General features: G+C 42.4%; 1 protein-coding gene across 2 annotated transcripts in view; it reads right to left on the bottom strand.

Moving 5' to 3' along the window:
* Positions 1-19,360, bottom strand: part of DECR2 (2,4-dienoyl-CoA reductase 2) — a 2,028,638-nt gene that overhangs the window by 1,527,735 nt on the left and 481,543 nt on the right. The window lies entirely within an intron of this gene.

The raw sequence follows: 19,360 nt of genomic DNA, 5'->3' as shown, positions 1-19,360 counted from the left end.
ACATTGTCAGCTGCATAGATACTTTTCACAGTACCTGGTAGTCTAAGTGACTGTTCCTTGCTGTACAGTTATAGAACTTGGCTATGCAGTTATTTCTGTTTTTGCCCTCCCCTTTTGTACCTCACGCCTTCTACTGCCGTCTTCTTCTGAATTTGCTGAACTCTACTCCGCTATAAATCTCCTTTCCTTCTAGCTGCTCTTCTGCTAGACCTTTCTTTTTACCTTGTTCTCTCTCTCATTAGAGAAGTTGAATTGGCTTATTCCTAACCCTACCTAAAAAGTAGCTTACCCCTGCCCTCAAATATTTGAAATTTTACCATCAAAACCATCCCAAAATTGCATTACCTATAGCATACTAACTTTAAAAAGTGTAATACAAAAGGACCTAATCTAAAGGCTTCACTTCCTATAAACTGAACCTATAACCTAACAAAATTAAATGCATAAAAAAGTGCCATAATACCTACCTAACTGCTCTAAGGTAGACTTGAAAACCTTGGGATTTGCAATAGCCCCACTCCGTTCGCCCTTGCTATGCTCGGGTTCACTGCCCTCCCCTCCCTGCCCCCAATTCCTACCTGCCCCCACTACCTCTACATTTCTACCTGATTAGCCACTCCCTCACCTACTAGCTCTTATCACCTCTTGCTGTGATAATTATTCCCCACCCAAACCCTCTACCTACATCTCACCAGCACCTATCAACTTTCATCTGGCAGCCTCCCACCCCCTTTCAATACAGTTACCTAACCACACTATCTTCTGGTACTGCAATTCCAGGTATAACCGTTTATCTCTCAAGCCACATCCCAAACAATGTTGCACTGCTTTTTACTACCCCTCCTATTAGCACCATACTTCCTTACCTTATATGAAAATCAGTCTCTCACAGGACTTCAAGTTCTAAAGGCCCATACTATCGCCCAAGTTGTCAATTATCCCACCTTCAACCATACTTACAGTACCAGGATATATCCAACATCTTGTTCTTCCTACACATCAACTCTAGGAAAATTAGCACTAGAATCAAACTCTACCACAAACTTGTAGATAAATTCCTGAAACTTATCTCCAAGCTTAGGCTTAGCCTATTACTTGGTGGAGACATACACCCCAACCCCGGCCCATCCACCTTAGACACATACTCCCCCTCTACCTGTAACCTAAGCTACAAACCTACAATTTCCAGGCCATCTAACTCTCTCCTAACCTGTCATCTTAATATTATAAGCATTAATAACAAGGTACATGAACTGCATGCACTCCTTGCTGTTCACTCTCCTGAGATTCTCTGTCTATCAGAGACTGGTTAAAAACTACCACTGCAGACAATGAAGTACTACCTCCTGGGTGTAACATACACAGGCTGGACCATGCTTCATGAAGGGGGGTGGGGTAGCTATACTCTATAAATCAGAGCTGAATGTAACCACAGATGTAGTACAACCACCTCAGATTAACAACTTAGCGATTCTAGCCACCAAACTGCAACTTAACAAAATTAATGCATTTATATCATCTGCATGTATATTTCCCCCAGGTAACAATACAGCTACACCTTGAAGACACCTTACACTGGATATCTAGTCACTACTCCCAAGAAATGCTACTTCTCGGAGACTTCAATATAGACTGGGCCACCTGTTCATCAGTATCCCCAACCACCCATATTAACCTACACTCATTTACGCAAATCATTAACACCCTACAAGGGTAGGTAAGCCCAACCAGAAAGAAAGCATACTTGATTGGGTATTCATCAATAGTCACCCCCATCTGTACACCTCTGGTACCCTCCCCGATAGTCTAAGCAATCACCATCTCACATATATAATTAAGCACAAAGCTATCAATCCCCAACAACCCTTACCAAGAAATGTTAGAAATAACAAAAACTTTGACTCAGCCAAATTCCAACAAGAACGAAAATCATGTAATTGGTCTATTTTAAAACTCCTCCCCTTAGAGGAAGCAGTTATGTACTTCTAACAATAAATTCCTTAAGATCCTTGACTTACACGTACCTATTCACTCAAAAAGAACAAAGGCAAAAACTGCACCATGGCTTTCAAAAGAGACTAGACTCAAAATAGCCTTAGAAACAAAGCCTGGGCTTTATGGCATTCAACTAAACACCCCCAAGATCAAATTAAATACAGGCAATTCAGGAATGAAACTAAAAAATTCATACTACAAGACAAAAAAACAATACTACTGCAAATTACAGACAGAAAATCAAAATAACCCTCAGAAGTTTTGGGCAGGCTTGAATAAACTACTACACCCTGGGCATACTACTACCCCCGTCCCAGTTGCCACTACTGATAAACCCCCAGAGGATGTTTCAAATAGTTTTAACCGATTCTTTACAGAGACAATTCAGGCCCTAGCCAGCCAACTACCTCCTAGCTCCCTTGGCCCAGAAAGCACCACCTCTAGAAACCTACTCTGATTTAGTTTTCAACCTGTCGCTACATCACTTATCCATACACTAATCAAAAAACTAAAACCCACTACACTATCGGCTGACCAACTTCCTGCTGAATACCTACAAAAATCAGCTGATGCTATTGCATGCCCAGTAACGATACTTGTCAATCGAACCATAGAATAAGCTAAAAGTCCCACTATCTGGAAAATATCCTATGCAATCCCACTCCATAAAGAAGGTAGCTCTACTGAATTCTCCAACTATAGGCCTATAGCTATACTCTCTCCACTTGCAAAAATTATGGAAAAATGTATTCAGAGACAGTTCATGCATCACCTAATCCATAGCCACCTCATGGCAGATACCCAGCATGGTTTCAGACCTCACCACAGTACTACCTCTGCTCTACTAGCCTTTACCAACACCATAATCGAAACAATAACCATATTTTTTCAGCCCTCTTCTTGGATCTCTCCAAGGCATTCGATATGGTTGGCCACCAACTATTAATCCACACCCTGCAAACACTCAGTCTAGATCCTAAAGCCCTTCAATGGTTTAAATCCTATCTAAGTGGTAGACAGCAGGCTGTTCTTTGGCAGAATAAACTCTCTAACCTACTACCTAACACCCTTGGAGTACCACAAGGCTCTATACTAGGACCTCTGTTATTTTCCATTTTCATCAACGAAATGAATACTGTCATCCCAAACGTCAGCTGTATCCAATATGCTGACGACTCTACCCTGACTTGCTCGGCCACATCCCCAATAGACTTCCACACAGACCACCTTTAACACAACAGAAAACTGGCTTTCCCAACAACATCTGATTCTAAATCCTAAAAAAACTAAAATGCTGTTATTATTATCTACACAGAGGTCTACTGCTATTAACTTTATAATAAAAGCAAATGATGGAACAATAATCTCCCCTGACCTCTCCACTAAACTATTAGGTGTCATTATAGATAATAATATAAAATTCGACCTACATGTTAACCAAATGATTAAAACCATCAACAAAAAACTAGGACCACTTTACAGAATAAAAGCGTTCCTAACCCACCCCCCCAGCCAAAGTCTTCTGTATGCATCCCGTCTCTAATGTTAACAAGACTGTCATGAACAAGCTCTCAATCTGTTATAACCACATTGCCAGGTTTGCCACTGGGCTGCCTTTTAGGACACATCACTGCATCAATCTAATCCAGCTTGGATGGCTTGAACTACTCAGTCCAATACTATATAACCAATTGGTTATGGCCCATAAAATCATATATAACCCTAGCAATACCCCTGCACTTAAAGATCTTGTCAGCCTCTATAATAATCTTAGACCGCTGTGTTCCTCCAACAGACTCCTTATTCAGATATGTAAAACTAATAACTCAGACGGTGACTTATTCTTCTAAAAGTATTTATTACATTATCTGTCTCCAAAAGTGGCATGTTATTATTTATATCTTTACGGTAGTTTTTGAACCTTCTAATATGCCCATTAAGTCTCAATACATTTCTGAATCTTTCCAAGCTTCTTTTTATCATGGGTAATTAAGATACAAACCCGTCAATCTCAAGTTCATCTTAAACAGGCTTTTCTTACAAGTATGAATGACTCAAAATATCTACTATATACATCTGATTTTTCCTTGGCTTATAATTCTCCTTCGTTTCTTACTTCTGTAAATGTAATAACACCCACTGCAACTTGATCTGTAATTTGTGGAAAGATTTCTTCAATATATACTACAATAACTTTTAGGTCACTTACTACTTGCACTTCCTCCCATAAATATACTGTTAATACACACTACCACAGATGAGTCATTTTCTGGGTTTAAATTATCTGATAAGCAGTACATACACTGAAACCACTAGCAACAAGTTTGTCTTCGTACAAAAGCGCTGCACCAAATCCATTTTGACTTGTGCCTATGTGCAATGTAACTACTTTAGTTACATCAGAACACTCCTGTGTAGGTACTCTGATAACTGTCTGAGCAAATCAAAACTCTTTTCCTTCTCACTAATACCATTCTGCTCCTTGTTCTAATAATTTGCTGAATGACACACACAGACTGTACTTCCAAAACACTATCCTGCCAAAAACTATATGCATGTTTATCCTCTGGTGAACAGTATCTGTACAACTCTTTTCATTATTCACTTTTTGAAGCATGACTCATGGATCTCAGTTCGGTACTACTGTTACACTTGTTCATTCCAACGTCACACTGCCTCAGTCTCTTTAGTACCAGACTCAGACTCTGCAGTATCTGACTCAGTCTATTGTCATGATCTCCTCCAGTCACACCTTAAATCAGTATATCAATAAGGTTCACAAAACATTCAATCTTTCAATCTTCTAAGCAACAGCTCTTTCAAACCTTTCAGGGGATGGAGAAATGGCAAACAAGTCTGATGAATCTTTCATACAGAAACATTAAACATACAAAGCTGGTACTTTCTTTATCAAGCTTTATTTCCCACAATCTCTGATTACATGCAGAGAAATACTCTGGGCATGTGCTGCAGCAGTAACTATTTTTTTACTACAAAGTGGATAAAAGTCCCTCTTTACAACTTTATTAAGACTTTGCAAATCTGTGAATATGTGAGTCTTCTCAAGTTACACCACAGCAGACATACTAGTCAGGTAGTTAGTACACTCAGTCTCCACATTCTCCATTCTATAAAACTCCTTTTAAATTCTACTTTTCAATGCTTTTGGAGCTTTACTTTGACAACCTGGCAGGCTCTATCCGAATATGATGACCTTCTTGCAAAAAGCCTAGACCAGTAAATAAATCTCCACAGTCATGGAAGTAAATCACTGTTCTTTATATGCACATCACAAATTCATTTTGCTGCACTAAACTTCTGTCAAATCATTCGACTCAACAGAAAACATGCTTCTAGTTCAATTCTATTGAACCACAACAAAAGTAATACATGTTTGTGCGATTACACATGGTTTCATATGGCTAGGTTCTAATTTTAGCCTTTCCTTGTCTTTCTTTCATAGTCTCAGATAATGAAATCTCCAGTTTTCAAGATATTCAAGACTTTCTTAATTCTTCCTCTATCTGTAGAAAGTACAGTTTTGTACCTACCATAAATGTAGATGTTCGAGTGCTAATACAGCTGCAGTCATAACAGATGGGTTCTCCTGCCATCAGGCAGGTCCTCGGTCGGCCGAATTCCAAAGTCTAGGTCTGGCATCGGTTGTCGTCGCTTCTTCCCTGACGTCAGTGCGACAGGGGTATAAAAGAACCAGCCGACGCCATTTTCTTCAGTTTTTCTTGCCCCAGATGTCAGGTGCCCCCAAAAGGAAGGCAATACATAAATTTGTGTAATAAAGCAATGCAATATAATCAAAATACAGTAGTTGCAAGCAAATACACCATAAATGAATACCCCAAACAAATTGTATGAGGAGGTGTTAGCCAATAGGCCTGTCCCAAGAGGGGAAGGAGGGAGGGAAACCTGTACTGCAGCTGTATTAGCACTCGAACATCTACATTTATGGTAGGTACAAAACTGTACTATGTTCATCGTGCATACAGCTGCAGGCATAACAGATGGGTAGAATCCCAAAGCTAAGAAAGGGGTGGTAGGCACTAGGTGGAACTAGGAGGAGCCAGGATGCCCTGCAAGACTGCAGTGGCAAAGCCTGCTCTAGTTTTGGAATATAATGGTAGGTGGTAGTGCTTGGAGAAGGTATGCACAGAACTCCAAGTGGCTGCTTCCAAAATATCTTTGGTAGGAACTCCTCTGAGGAAAGCTGCAGAGGTAGCTGTGGACCTTGTGGAGTGAGATCTGATGCCTGTAGGTACAGTTTTGCCATGAAAAGAATAGCAAAAGCGTATGCAGTGGGCTATCCATTTAGAGATTGTCTGTTTGGAAATTGGCTTTCCTTGAGCTCCTACAGCATAGGACACAAAGAGCTGTTCTGATTTTCTGAAAGGCTTTGTTCTGTCCAAATAATAACGCAGTTGTCTGTGGATGTCCAAGGAATGTAGTAATCTCTCTCCTTTGTTTTGAGGATTAGGATAAAAGGTAGGTAAGTGTATGGCCTGATTCAAAACTAGCCTGGATACCACTTTAGGCATAAAGGACGGGTTGGTTCGTAAGGAAACTCTGTCCTGATGGAAGATGATAAAAGGCTGCACAGCCATGAGAGCTTGTAGTTCTGAAACTCTACGAGCTGAGGTAATAGCCAGAAGGAAAGCTGTTTTCCAGGATAAATATTGCAAATCTGATGAGGCAGCTGGCTCAAAGGGAGGCAAGGTCAGTTTTTCCAGAATGAAATTGAGATCCCAAGCAGGTATTGGTTGTTTCCTTGGGGGTCTTAGATTCTTAGCCCCTCTGAGGAACTGTCTTAAGAGAGGGTGAGAGAATAAGGGTGGATCAGTGTTGTATTCTGCAGAAATGGCTGAGGCATGGATTTTGATGGAAGAGAATGAAAGTCCACTGCTTAGCAGCTCAGCTAGATACGGTAGTATTTGAGGTAAATTCAGTTTTCCAGGATCCTAACCCTTTTTCTCATTCCAGACACAAAACCGTTTCCATTTTGCGGAGTAAGCTTTTCTAGTTGACGGCCTTCTAGCCTCCAAAATGACATCCTGCACCTCCTTGGAGAGTAGGGTCTGTTGTGATGCTAAGGAATCTTCCATGCGGCTAGATTGAGTGCTTTTAGCTGGCTGTGAAGAATTTTGAAGCTGTGCTGAGTCAGGAGAAGAGGCATTAGAGGCAGGGTCCATGGTGGGGAATACGTCAGACTCCTCAGGAGTGGGTACCAGTGTTGTCTTGGCCAGTCTGGAGCAATGAGAATCATCTTTGGTCTGTCTGCTCTGGTTTTCAATAGAACTTTGGGTAGCAGAGGAAGAACTGAAAGAGAGAGCGTCCACTCTCCAGGCCTTTGGATGGAAAATTCTTGAGCAGAATTTTGTCAATTGGTGATTTTTGTGGGAGGCAAAGAGATCTATGTCTGGCCTTCCCCATGCTTGGATTATTTCTGTAAAAACTTTTGGATGCAACTTCCATTCGTGTGGGTCTGTCATATTTCTGCTTAGGTTGTCTGCCAGCATGTTTTCCTTGCCTGGCAAATACTGTGCTTGTAGTTCGATTTGTAAGTCCATGGCCATGTTCCAAAGGGACATGGCCAGTCTGCATAGGGGGTATGAATGTGTTCCTCTGTGTTTGTTTATGTACCACATAACTGTGGTGTTGTCCATTCTTATCAATAGTTGATCTGGTTGCAGAAGGTCTTTGAAAGCTATAATAGCATTTATTACTGCTAGCATTTCCTTTTGATTGATGTGAAGGTGCTTTTCTTTTTGGGACCATTTGCCCTGAATGCACCGATCTGCCATGTGCGCCCCCCAGGCGTAGTCCGAGGCGTCTGTTGTGATGACTTGATTTGCTTGAGGCTTGCTGAATGGAAGACCTGTGTTTGTTTGGCATGCTTGAGCCCACCACAGAAATTCCTTTTGTAGACATGGAATTAGTGGTATTATTGTTTCCAAACTGTGGCTGTGTTGAGACCATAGGTTTTTCAGGTACCATTGAAGTTTCCTCATATGCAGCTTTGCACATGGGATTAGTAAGATGCAAGATGCCATGAATCCCAAAGCCTGCAGGATTTTCCTTGCAGTCAGCCTGGTGCAATTTGCTAGTGTTCTGAAGTATTGAGTCTTGAAGCCCCTGCTTCTCTGGCGTGAGGTAGGCCATCTGGGTGTTTGTGTCCAAGTTGGCACCCAGGAAAATTATCTTTCGAGAGGGTATTAGCCTTGATTTCTTTTTGTTGACTGTGTATCCCAGAGAGTTCAACAGTATTATTACATAAGCCAGATGTTTCAGAAGAATGTGCTTGCTGTCCGCTTGGATCAGGCAGTCGTCCAAATAGGGGTATATTTGTATCCCTTGAAGTCTGCAGTAGGCAATTACTGATGCCAGGCATTTTGTGAATACTCTGGGCGCAGTAGATAAGCCAAAGGGCAATGCAGAGAATTGATAATGGGTTGAACCTGCAAGAAATCTGAGGTATCTTCTGCAATTTTGTCTGATTGGGACATGCAGGTATGCCTCCTTGAGGTCCAATGTTACCAGCCAAGACTCCTTGCCCAGCATGGGAAGAAGCTGCTGTAGAGTGAGCATCTTGAATTTTGGTACAAGTAGAAATGTGTTTAGCATGGATAGGTCCAAAATAGGTCTCCAATCTTTTCCCTTCCTTGGTACCAGGAATAGTCTGGAATAAAAACCTTGACCTTGTTCGTGCGTAGGTACCTCTTGAATAGCTTTCATGTATATGAGATCTATAATTTGCCTTTGTGCCTCTGCCCTTTGATTGTGTGGCAGGTTTGGCATGCCTCTCATTTTTGGAAGGGTGTGAAAATGGAATCTGTAGCCTCTGTTTATAATGTCCAGGATCCATTTGTCTTTGGTGACAATATGCCAATTTTTTGAAAATAATGCCAGTTTTCCACCTAAGGGTGCTGCCATTTGAGTCTTGCTTGGCATGCAAAGGGGAAAGTCATTGGGCTTGCTTTCTGAATGATTTCGAGTTATCCTCACCACCTCTGTGTAGGAGCTTGCCATTGTCTGCCTCTAAACGATCCTTGGGATTGTCCTCTGCCCCTCGGGCGCCTGTATCTACCTCTTTGGGGTCTGTCCGTGGCTGGAAAGGATCAATTTTTGGAAGGCCAATTTCTACTGAAACGTGGAGGTTGTACCTGTAGAAAATCTTTCACAGTTTGCATTGATTTAGCCTTTTCCTCCATTTTCCTTAATACCTCCTCAGCATTAGCACCAGATAATACATCCTTTTGTAGAGGGGCATCTAGTAATTTAGCTTTGACATGATCAGGCAAGGTTTGTTCCTTGAGCCAGGCATGTCTACGTATGACTGATCCTGTAACAGCAGCTCTACATGAGGCCTCTAGAGCATCAAAACCACATTGTAAGGTATGCTTACCCACTTGTTCTGCACTATGCATCAAATCCTGCAACTCCTTCAAGTCTGGTTGTTCAGGTTGTGACATTGTACTTTTCAATTGTGATAACAAAAACTGTTGGTATTTTAGCATATGGAACTGACAGTTTAAGGCCCTCATGGTTAAGGTAGCCGAGGTATATACCTTTTTTCCCCACCTTTCTAAGGATCTGGAATCTCTCTCGGAAGGTAATGGATTTTTAGCAGTGGAGGCCTTAATTCCCTTGGGGCCCTGTGAGATGGTTTCTGGGTCAGCAGCATGGCTTTTGTATAGAAATTGGTGTGAGTCAGGAACCCTGTAGTACCTGTCAGGCTTGACTGGGGCTGGAGGCAGAGAATGCGGGTTAAGGCAGGCCTCCGAGTAAACATCATCTAGGATGTCCAAGACAGGAGGAATAGCCAGGGGCCTGTGCTGAGGTAGCAAGAGAAATTCCCTAAGCTTTTTCTTGGAATCTGAATAATCTTGGCCTTCCCAGTGGAAGTGTTCCCTTAAGGTATGCAAAGTTTCCCCAAATGAATAATCCTCTGGGGGGGATACAGAAGGAATGGACTTCCTCTGCATCAGAGTCTTCAAAAGGGGAGTAAGAATGTTCCTGATCATCAGAGTGCTCTGAAATAATGGAGCCCTGATCAGAGGAGGGGGATTCTTCCTCCACTCTGGGCCTTTTGTCCGGTGGGGGTTGAGAACCCCTGATAAGAGTAATTAAATCATCAGCCATTTTAAGCATCTGTTTTTTAGGCATGGTGCCTGGAGATGGGCCCTGTGTAGCTTGTCTCTTAGAATGCATGGCTGCTTTAGACTTGGTGAAAGCCTTAATGGAAAAAGATGAGGAAGTTCTGAAGACACCTTGAGTGGAGGTAGACCTGTCCACATTTAGAGGTTCAACGCCAGGAGTGGCTTCGGTATCTGTAGTCGGGGTGTGGGCCGAGGAGCCTGCGACCTTGGGCACAGGAGACACCACCAATGAAGTGTCGTCGGTAGTCAGGGGCTGCGTAGGTGCCTCGCTGAGAACCGGACCACGTGTAGTCGGCTTTGGCGTGGTGTCGGTAGAGGCCGCGGACCTCGTGTGTCGGTCCTTATCTTTGCGTTTTTTAGACAAAACTGGAGTCGGAGTATCCGACAACATAATATAGTTAAATGTTTTTCCAAAATAATGCTGGGCGAACTCTGCCCGACACTTAATGGTGCGTTTGTTGAATGTAGCACAAAGCGACAAACTGAGACATCGTGGTCTGGGCCTAAACAAGGTATACAGAGGGAATGGAAATCCTTATGCGGTATTTGCTTCCCACGTAAAATACAATTATTAACTTTGTCTGACATCGGTCTGAGGCAAGAAAAGTTTCTAACGGGTACTTAGCTTTCAAGAAGACTTCGGTTTCCAAATTTTCGTAATTTCAGGAGCTGGCCGACCGGCACTTGCGAACTGCTTCTGCTTCGGGCACCGCGCGGCAAGAAAGACTGAAGAAAATGGCGTCGGCTGGTTCTTTTATACCCCTGTCGCACTGACGTCAGGGAAGAAGCGACGACAACCGACGCCGGACCTAGACTTTGGAATTCGGCCGACCGAGGACCCGCCTGACAGCAGGAGAACCCATCTGTTATGACTGCAGCTGTATGCACGATGAACATCTGTGTTCATTTTGGAAGGTTTAAACTGCTGCAAAAAGATGTCGTCTTAAGCCAACCTTAATGCATTAAGTGATGTCTCGCATGTTTTAATACATGCTTAACAGTCTAAATAATACAAATTCGTCGTAGTCAGTGTGAAAGCAATATTCCTCATAAGTTCTTAGCATTAAGTCCACAAATGAATCACCTTCATGAATCCCTTTGACACTGGCACATTCAATTCTCACAATTTAAAAAATAAAACTCCTAAACTAGAAAACAAATAAAATGTTTTTAATTAGTGCTACACAAGATTTCTGAAGTCTGTAGAACTGTGAATGAAAGAGCTATTCATATGACATTTTATTTGTGTGAAGTTCAGTGGTTTTACTTTTCTGTTGTTCTACAACTTTTTGCTATATTCCTCTGAGTAGATTAAGTCTCACAATTTACAAACATTAAAGATTATTTTTGTCAAAGATTCTACATAAAGACAAAGTGTGGGCTTTTGCTTTTATTATTCCTACAACCACATCCCAGTAGATTTATTCAAGGACATATTTTTGTAATACCTAATATACTCAAATATTATGCTTACTCTGTTTCTGCAGACTTTATTACCATCTGTACGTGTAATTCTGTACACGTCTGATTTTTTAGTTACATCAAGATGAAGTTATTCATAGACATCAACTATTATAGCATGTCACCTCATAGCAAGAGGTTCCCCGGTTCAGTTCTCGGCTGCGGTGCCTTCTGTGTGGAGTCTACATGTCCTCCCTATGTTTGCATGGGTTTCTTCCTACATAGCCAGCAAAACAGTGAGATTGGAATTGAATAATATTTATTATTTCAGTATTAAAACAAATAAATCAAACCGGTTTCGGCTGGTAAACAACACAGCCTTCATCAGTGTGAAGTCAAATCTATATCTCCATTTGTCTTATATATCTACAAATATTACAGTGCAATTTCCTATTGGTTGCTCTAAAATTGCTCATTAAGTCCAGGTGGGAACAACCCAACTAACTTGACAATCCATTTCTTCTCTTTAGAGTCCAAAATAGAATGCAACCCTGTTTTATTTAGTTTATTCCCTTTGACTAGGTCAATTGTCATGAAAGTAAACCTGGCAGTAGTATGTGTTACATAATGTTTATACAGTGCACTTCTGGATTTTTTGTTTTTAATGCCACAAAAAATCCAGAAGTGCACTGTATAAACATTATGTTTGATTTGGTTTATTTGTTTTAATACTGAAATAATAAATATTTTTCAATTCCAGTCTCACTGTTTTGCTGGCTCAGTACTTTTTTTCTTGGAATTTATTTCACTAGAGCCGTGCAATTGCTTTCCGTGCAGGAAGACCCCATTTTGTTGTTTTTTCCTACATTCCACACTAAACTGGACACACTAAACTGGTCAAAGGTATAAGTGTGAGTGTGGTGTGGAAGAACTACTGTGGCACCCAGAAGTGTAATCCTTTGCTCTAGATGACTGTCACTTTTGAAGTGACACCCCAACCCCATGTGCAAAAATGGGAAAAAGTGGTTGTGGACGGATGAATGGCTCATTCTCTGTACCACCTGTGGTTTTATCTCATTTTAACAAATCATGCAACCCATTAAAATAAAACTGTGTCTCATTTATTTAATTCAGCACCATAAGTATCAATAACTGTCCATGGAACATTGTGCTTTCATGAACAGCAAATGGAGGACACATGGCAGATTTTTTTTTCTCAGCTCACAAAATACTCTGATCTCTGCCTCATCACTATTACCCCCCCTCCAACAAAAAAAAAAAAAACTTGACTTACTACACACCAAGGTTTTTTCCCCTGCAATATGCAAAAATATGGCATACTGTACCTCCTCAAGCTTTTCGGATATTTTACTTACAGTCAGTAATAAATTTAATTTATGAAACATAAACTTCCAGTTCTCAAATTGTCCTCCGGAGAACAATTTTCAGGAGGTGTAGCTGCACCACTTCTCAACCCAAAATGAAATAAATGTATTCTGCTTTACTTTAACTACTTCTTTTTTTCATATAACATCTGGTAACTGACTAAAAAAAAATCAGGAGATGTGGTACCATTTCTTTCTGCTTTACTTTCAGACTGACAGGAAACCAGACTATGGTACTCTGAGAACAGAGCTGAAGCACCAATCATATTTTACACATTTCATGTACACTGATTCATTCAAAATCTTTAATATTTAAATCACTTTAGTACTACTCCAAAGTTGAACTTAATAGCAAATGTGAGGGCTATATCCAAACAGAGATTTTACTACTAAAGATAAGTCCCCTCTCCATCCAAGCTAAAAAGGGTACCTATCGAGAGCCACTGAAGTCCTTTTTTTGCTCAGAGGTCATTCTAGTGCCAGCATGTAACCCTAAACCTAAATCACTGTCCTTGCACACAGAGCAACGTTTTTTTTTTTTTTTTTTTTTAGTCCGAGTTCTGCATCTTTGAGCCTGCCTCCAAACTACCCAATTCCTTTCTCAGCTTCCTCTGTGGTACAGCTTTGCTGATGTATGGAAAAAATCTCCTACATCTCCTAACCTACTTTAACTTACTTTCCTGATGCTTTATGAAGGTAAACAAGACAAGATTTGTTTGGTATGACCACCACATTACTACTCCAGGCTGTCCTTTTGTGTTGTGACAAAATAAATACAAATTACCCTACAGCTTATTTTGGTAGCAGTGACTCTGGTTATAAAAAGTAACTACCTTTCTTTCCATCCTATGCTTCAGGTGGGAACTTTCTGTCTGAATCTTATCAGAACTCCTGTACCAAATTTGTATAAAATTTTATGTTGAAATTAAGAAAAAAGTACAGTTTTGTACCTACCATAAATGTAGATGTCCGATAGGAATGCATCTGCAGTCTTCACAAATGGGTTGTACTGTCGTCAGGCAGCCCTTCGGTCGGCCGGATTCCAAAGTCTGGGTCTGGCTTCGGCTAGTGTCGCACTTCACCCGACGTCATTGCGGCAGTTATTCGGGTATAAAGGCATCAGCCGACGCCATTTTCCTCAGTGTTTCTTGCCCCAGATGCCAGGTGCCCTCTTGGATGGCTAAATTTGGATAAATGCCAAAGTTTCCAAATAGTAGAGAGCAAACACACAAAATAAGCATGTATGTACATATATACAAACAAATACACCATAATAGATCCCCAAGCTAGCTGAAGGTTGGCAAATACCCTAGGAGTACCTCAGAGGGAAGGAGGGAGGGTAATCCTGACTGCAGATGCATTCCTATCGGACATCTACATTTATGGTAGGTACAAAACTGTACTATGTCCTTCAAGGATGCATCTGCAGTCTTCACAAATGGGTAGAATACCATAGCTAAACTAGGGAGGAGGAATGAGTAGAGATTATGGTGTAGTTAGGATCCCTTGCAAAACAGCAGTGGCAAAACCAGCTCGGGATCTAGAGTATAAAGGTAAATTATAATGCTTGGCAAATGTATGCACGGAGGTCCAAGTAGCAGCCTCTATAATGTCCTTGGTAGCCACTCCTCGTAAGAAAGGTGTGGTAGTGGCTGTAGCCCTTGTGGAGTGAGGCCTGATGTTCTCTGGAGTTTTCTTTCCATGATAGGAGTAACAAAATCTAATGCAATTTCCTATCCATTTGGAGATTGTCTGTTTTGAAATTGGTTTTCCTTCCTTCCCTGTTGCATATGCTACCAGAAGCTGGTCAGTTTTTCTATTGTTTTTTGTCCTGTCCAGGTAGTAGCGTAATTGTCTATGCACATCCAAGGTATGTAGTAGCCTTTCTCCCCTGTTCTGTGGGTTGGGGAAGAATGCAGGAAGGTGGATAGCCTGATTTAAAGAGACTCTGGATACCACCTTAGGCATAAATGTAGGATTTGTTCTCATGGACACTCTATCTTGATGGAAGATCAGGAAGGGTTGCACTGCCATTAATGCCTGTAGTTCAGAGACCCTTCTTGCTGAAGTTATTGCCAGCAGGAATGCAGTCTTCCAGGATAAGTATTGTAATTCTGCTGTTGCTGCTGGTTCGAAAGGGGGAAGTGTCAATTTTCTAGTACAAAGTTCAAGTCCCATGCTGGTAATGGAGGTTTCCGGGAGGTTTCACATTTTAATTCCTCTCAGAAACTGTCTGAGCAGAGGATTTGAGAAGACAGGAGGATCCAAGCTGTATTCTGCTGAAATAGCTGAGGCATGTATCTTGATGGAAGAGTAGGACAGGCCTGTATGGAAGAGCTCTGCCAAGTACTCCAGGATGTTGGCTATGTTCACCAGTGTCACTTCTTGCCCTTTGCAGTACTCCAAGTGAGATATCTTTTCCATTTTGCTGCATAATTCTTTCTTGTTGAAGGTCTGAGCCTCCAGGATTATGTCCTTAACCCTTTGGGATAAATTTGGGTTAATTGTTGTCATGTAATGTTCCAGGCAGTTAGCTGCAGAGTTTTCAGGTTTGGATGCAGGATGTTGAAGTTGTTCTGTGTTAACAGTAATGGGATCAGGGGCAGTGTCCATATTTGTTCCCGGGACATGCTCCTCAGCAATGGATACCAATGTTGTCTTGGCCAGTCTGGAGCTATCAGAATGATCCTCGGATGTTACTCTTTGATCTTCAGAAGCACCTTGTGCATCAAAGGAAGTGGTGGGAATGCGTATGCTATCAGGTTTTTCCAACTGAAAGATAGGGAGTCCACCTTCCAAGCAAGTGGGTGGCACATCCTTGTGCAGAATTTCTTTAGCTGGTGATTGAGTGGGGATGCAAACAAGTCTATTTGTGGTAATCCCCATTCTCTTGTGACGGCTTTGAAGATGTCTGGATGCAGCATCCATTCGTGGGCATCTGTGGTAGTTCTGCTTAATATGTCTGCTAGAATGTTTTCCTTCCCTGGTACATAAATTGCTTGTAACTGAATGTTGTAGCCCAGAGCCACATCCCATAGGTCCAGTGCCAGCCGGCATAGAGGATATGAGTGTGTGCCTCCCTGTTTGTTGATGTACCACATAACTGTGGTGTTGTCTGTCCTTATCATCAGCTGACCTTCTTGGAGAATAGGTTTGAAGGCCTGGATTGCCAATTTTACTGCCATCATTTCCTTTAGATTTATGTGCAGGTGCAGCTGGTCTTGAGTCCATAGGCCTTGAATGCACCTGTCCAGCATGTGTGCCCCCAACCGAGGTCTGAGGCATCTGTCGTGATGGTTTGTTTTGGTTGGCTTTTGCAGAAGGGCAATCCTGAGTTTGATTGGCAGGCCTGAGCCCACCATAGGAACTCTTTCTTCAGGCAGGGAATCATTGGAATTTTGGTTTCTAGGCTGTGCTTGTGTTGAGACCACAAATTCTTTAGGTACCATTGTAGCTTTCTCATATGCAGCCTGGCATGAGGGACCAGTATTATGCAGGATGCCATGAAGCCTAGAGCTTGCAGCACTTTTCTTGCAGTTAGGTGGTTCTGCTTTGTTAATGCCAAGAAGTAGAGAGGAAGCTACTCTTTCTTTTCTGCAGTTAGGGATGCCATTTGATTTGATGTGTCCAGTTCTGCACCCAGAAAGGTTATTCTTTGGGATGGAATCAGCCTTGACTTTTTTATATTGACTGTATATCCCAGGGCTTGCAGCAGGTAAATGACTCTTTGTAGGTCTTCTGTTAGTTTTATTTTGTTGTCCGCTTGTATCAGGCAGTCGCCCAGGTAAAGATAACTTTGAATCACCTGAAGACTGCAATCAGCGATTACTGATGCCAGGCATTTCGTGAACACTCTGGGCAGTAGATAAGCCAAAGGGCAATGCTGAGAATTGATAATGCTCTGATCCTGCAAGAAATCTGAGGTATCTTCTGCAAATTGGTCTTATGGGGACGTGCAGGTATGCCTCCTTGAGATCTAGAGTTACCAGCCAAGACTCCTTGCCCAGCATGGGAAGAAGCTGCTGTAGGGTCAGCATTTTGAATTTTGGAACAATGAGGAATGTGTTTAAAGCAGACAGGTCTAGAATAGGCCTCCATTTGTTTTCTTTTCTTGGTACCAGGAAGAGTCTGGAGTAAAATCCCTTTCCTTGCTCCAAAGGTGGTACCTTTTCGACAGCTCTCATTCTTAGTAATTGAGATATTTGCTTTAGAGCTTCTGTCCTTTGAGTAGGTGGCAGGTTTGGCATTCCTCTTTGCTTGGTAGAGTATGGAAATGGAACCTGTAACCTTGGTCTATAGTTTGCAAAATCCATTTTCTCTTGTGATGCAATGCCAGTTCTTTGAAAATAAGGTTAGCTTTCCACCTAAGGGTGCTTCTAGTTGTTCCCTGGTAGGCGGTGCCACCGCCAAGTCACTGTGAATGAGTTGTTGTAGTGGTGGTGGCTGCATCCGTGCCTCGCTGGTTGTTACCTTGCCACTGGCGCCCCTGTAGGCACCCCTGGTTTGGTTTCTGCCTCTCGAGCCTATTCCTGCCTCTTTGTGCCCTAGAGGAGTCTGGAAAGGACCAATTCTTGGAGGGCCAGTTCCTGCTAAACCTTGGAGGTTGAACTTGTAAGAAATCTTTCACTGTTTGTACAGATTTTGCTTTCTTCCATCTTTTTAGTACCTGTTGCAGGGGAACCAAATAAACTGACCTTGTCCATAGGTGCATCCAAAAGCTTTGATTTGACATGGTCTGGTAATGCCTGTTCTTTCAGCCATGCATGCCTCCTGATAACTGTGCCAGTCATGGCTGATCTAAAGGAAGCCTCCAGTGCATCATAGCCACATTTTAAAGAATGGTTACTAACCTGCTGTATGTTATGTACCATTTCTTGAATATATTTCTTATCTAAAGATTCTTCAGAGGACAGCATTTTAGTCAACTGGTCAAGCATAAACTCTTGGTATTGAATCATATGAAATTGGCAGTTCAAAGCTCTAGCTGACAAAGTAGCAGAGGTGTAAACTTTTTACCCCATCTCTAAGGACCTGGATTCCCTTTCAGAGGGAGGGTTTTAGTGGAAGTAGCTGCTACGGCTTTAGGACCCTGGGAGATAGTCTCTGGATCTGCAAAAGGAGCCTTATATAAATGGTGATGAGTGTCCGGGACCCTGTAGAACCTATCGGGCTTAGCAGGAGCCGGAGGTAATGAATCAGGAGCAGTGCAAGCATCATTAAATGCATCATCAACAACAGAAAGTACTGGAGGTATAGCTAAAGGCCTATGCTGTGGCAAATGTAGAAAAGTCCTAAGCCTTTTTCTGGAGTCTGAGAAATCTTGGCCCTGCCACTGAAATTGTTCCCTCATAGCATGCAAGGTTTCCCCAAAGGAAAATTCCTCAGGAGGAGAGGCTGAAGGGATGGACTCCTCAGCATCAGAGTCTTCGTAAGGAGAATAAGCAGCCTCAGGAGGGTCTGTATGATCTGAGTCATCAGAGGAATCATCTGTGGATACTGGCTCAGGTGGCTCTGCTCCAGGCCTTTTTTCTGGAGGAGGGAGAGAGGCCCTGTCTGGATGAGGCTGGGCTCCACGAATTAAAGAGATGAGATCCTCAGCCAAAGTAAGCATATGGGAGCTGGTGCTGGGCCTGAGAGAGGGGCTTGGCAGGCACCGTTTTTGATGCTTTGGCTGCTTTAGCCCTGGCAAAGGCCTTAATAGACATTGCTGCAGGAGGCCTAGCAGCTCCACGTGCAGGGGTAGAAATATCCAGGGGAATGGTATCTGATAAATCCTGTGAAACCGCAACAGAAGGTTGGATTTCAGAAGCCGCTTCTACCAGGTTAGAAGAGGCCTCGGTAGAAGGCATGATTTCGCTGAAGAAAGAATCGCTTGCTCGGTTTCGTCCAAACCGAGACACTCGTGGTTTGCTTAACCGGTTTCGCGAAACCGCGACCGCGAGTGTCGGTCCTTTCTTGCGTTTTGGTACTTTGTGTCGGAGGATCCGACGGCATAATATATGCAAAATCGGAGCCGAAAATCTGTTCAGCAAACTCCGACCGACGTCTAAGCGTCCGTCGGTTAAAAGAAGCACAGGCTAGACAAGCTGCTACGTCGTGGTCTGGGCCTAAACAATGTATGCAATAGGAGTGGAAATCTTTATGAGGTATTTGTTTCCCACAAGATAAACAGTTATTCACTTTCTCTGACATCGGCTGAGGCAAGAAAGAGTCCCCAACGGGGTACTTAGCTTTTTAGAAGTCTTCGAAGTAATATTCGGTAGTAGTAATCTCTGGATCTGACCGACAGGCACTTGCGAACAGCTTCTGCTTCGGGCGCCACGCGGCAAGAAAGACTGAGGAAAATGGCTTTGGCTGATGCCTTTATACCCGAATAACTGCCGCAATGACATCGGGTGAAGTGCGACACCA

This window comes from Protopterus annectens, chromosome 12.part0 (genome assembly GCF_019279795.1).
Source record: "Protopterus annectens isolate FY-2018-M chromosome 12.part0, PAN1.0, whole genome shotgun sequence".
NCBI lineage: Eukaryota > Metazoa > Chordata > Ceratodontiformes > Protopteridae > Protopterus > Protopterus annectens.
This window is presented reverse-complemented; position numbering and strand designations above follow the sequence as displayed.